We start from the raw sequence: 3,232 nt of genomic DNA on the forward strand, positions 1-3,232 counted from the left end.
TGACCTGTTAGGCCCTACACCATTCGATCTGGTGGAACAACGCCCTAGAGTGAAGCCTAGGTTGCCCGGAACATGGAAATGACCATTACTTTCACACTGTTTGCAAATATACATTATATACGATGGAAAAGCTGTTGTATTTATATTGTATTTTATGCTTCTGGCGTTGACTTCTTACGACCTAGCTATTTAATCTGGTAGAGCACCGCCCTAGAGTGGAGCATAGGTTGCCCGGAACGTAGAATATACCATTACCTTCACACTGGTTACAATTATTCCTGTTATACGATGGAAAAACTGTTGCATCTTTATTGTATTTTATGCTTCTGGCGTTGACTTCTAAGTCCCTGACTATTCAATCTGTTGGAGCAATGCCCTAGGGTGAAGCCTAGGTTGCCCAGAACGTAGAAATGACCATAACTTTCACACTGGTTGCAATTATTCGTTTTATACGATGGAAAAGCTGTTGTATTTATATCGTATTTTATGCTTCTGGCGTTGACTTCTTAGGCCCTAACTATTCGATCTGGTGGAATAACGCCCTAGAGTGAAGCCTAGGTTGCCTGGAACGTAGAAATGACCATAACTTTCACACTGGTTGCAATTATTCGTTTTATACGATGGAAAAACTGTTGTATTTATATTGTATTTTATGCTTCTGGCGTTGACTTCTTAGGCCCTAAGTATTCGATATGGTGGAACAACGCCCTAGAGTGAAGCCTAGGTTGCCGGGAACGTAGAAATGACCATAAGTTTCATACTGGTTGCAATTATTCGTTTTATACGTTGGAAAAACTGTTGTATTTATATTGTATTTTATGCTTCGGGCGTTGACTTCTAAGGCCCTAACTATTCAATCTGTTGGGTCAACGCCCTAGAGTGAAGCCTAGGTTGCTCGGAATGTAGAAATGACCATAACATTCACACTGGTTGAAGTTATTCGTTTTATACGATGGAAAAGCTGTTCCATCTTTATTGTATTTTATGCTTCTGGCGTTGACTTCTAAGGCCCTAACTATTCCATCTGGTGGAGCAACGCCCTAGAGTGAAGCCTAGGTTGCTCGGAACGTAGAAGTGACCATAACTTTCAAACTGGTTGCTATTATTCGTTCTGTACGACGGAAAAACTGTTATATTTATATTGTATCTTATGCTTCTGGCGTTGACTTCTAAGGACCTAACTATTCGATCTGGTGGAGCAAGGCCCTAGAGTGAAGCCTAGGTTGCCCTGAACGTAGAAATGACCATATCTTTAACACTGGTTGCTATTATTCGTTTTATACGATGGAAAAGCTGTTGTATTTATATCGTATTTTATGCTTCTGGCGTTTACTTCAAATGACCTAACTATTCGATCTGGTGGAGCAACGCCCTAGAGTGAAGCCTAGGTTGCTCGGAATGCAGAAATGACCATAACTTTCACACTGGTTGCATTTATTCGTTTTATACGATGGAAACGCTGTTGTATTTATATTGTATTGTATGCCTCTGGCGTTGACTTCTAAGGCCGTAGCTATTAGATGTGGTGGAGCAACGTCCTAGAGTGACGCCTAGGGTACTCTGAAAATAGAAATGACCATTACTTTCACACTGGTTGCAATTATTCGTTTTATACGATGGAAAAGCTGTTGTATTTATATCGTATTTTATGCTTCTGGCGTTGACTTCTTAGGCCGTAACTATTCGGTCTGGTGGAGCAACGCCCTAGAGTGAAGCCTAGGTTGCTCGGAATGTAGAAATGACCATAACTTTCACACTGGTTGCAATTATTCGTTTTATACGATGGAAACGCTGTTGTATTTATATTGTATCTTATGCTTCTGGCGTTGACTTCTAAGGACCTAACTATTCGATCTGGTGGAGCAACGCCCTAGAGTGAAGCCTAGGTTACTCGGAATGTAGAAATGAACCATAACTTTCACACTGGTTGTTATTATTCGCTTTATACAATGGTAAAACTGTTGCATCTTTATCGTATTTTATGCTTCTGGCGTTGACTTCTTAGGCCCTAACTGATTGATCTGGCGGAGCACCGCCCTTGAGTGAAGCCTACGTTGCCCGGAACGTAGAAATGACCATAACTTTTACACTGGTAGCAATTATTCGTTTTATACAATGGAAAAACTGTTCTATTTATTTTGTGTTTTATGCTTCGGGCGTTGACATCTAAGGCCCTAACTGTTTGATCTGGTGCAGCAACGCCCTAGAGTGAAGCGTAGGTTGCCCTGAACGTAGAAATGACCATAACTTTAACACTGGTTGCTATTATTCGTTTTATACGATGGAAAAACTGTTATATTTATATTGTATTTTATGCTTCTGGCGTTGACTTCTAAGGCCCTAACTATTCCATCTGGTGGAGCACCGCCCTAGAGTGAAGCCTAGGTTGCCCGGAATGTAGAAATGACCATAACTTCCACACTGGTTGCAATTATTCGTTTTATACGATGGAAAAGCTGTTGTATTTATATCGTTTTTTATGCCTCTGGCGTTGACTTCTTAGGCCCTAACTATTCCATCTGGTGGAACAACGCCCTAGGGTAAAGCACCGATTGCGCGGAACGTAGAAATGACCATAACTTTCACACTGGTAGCAATTTTTCGTTTTATACGATGGAAAAACTGTTTTATTTATTTTGTATTTTAAGCTTCGGGCGTTGACTTCTAAGGCCCTAACTATTCGATCTGGTGGAGCAACGCTCTAGAGTGAAGCCTAGGTTGCTCGGAATGTAGAAATGACCATCACCTTCACACTGGTTGCAATTATTCGTTTTATACGATGGAAAAACTGTTGCATCTTTATCGTATTTTATGCTTCTGGCGTTGACTTCTTAGGCCGTAACTATTCGACCTGGTGGAGCAACTCCCTGGAGTGAAACCTAGGTTGTCCGGAACGTAGAAATGACCACTACAATCACACTGGTTGCAAATTATTCCTGCTATACGATGGAAAAACTGTTGTATTTTTATTGCATTTTATGCTTCTGGTGTTCACTTCTAAGACCCTAACTATTCGATCTGGTGGAACAACGGCATAGGGTGAAGCCTAGGTTGCCCGGAACGTAGTAATGACCATACCTTTTACACTGGTAGCAATTATTCATTTTATACAATGGACAAACTGTTCTATTTATTTTGCATTTAATGCTTCGGGCGTTGACTTCTAAGGCCCTAACTGTTTGAGCTGGTGGAGCAACGCCCTAGAGGGAAGCCTAGGTTGCCCCGAACGTAG

The sequence above is a fragment of the Calliopsis andreniformis genome, chromosome 11 (assembly GCF_051401765.1).
Source record: "Calliopsis andreniformis isolate RMS-2024a chromosome 11, iyCalAndr_principal, whole genome shotgun sequence".
Taxonomy (NCBI): Eukaryota; Metazoa; Arthropoda; class Insecta; order Hymenoptera; family Andrenidae; genus Calliopsis; species Calliopsis andreniformis.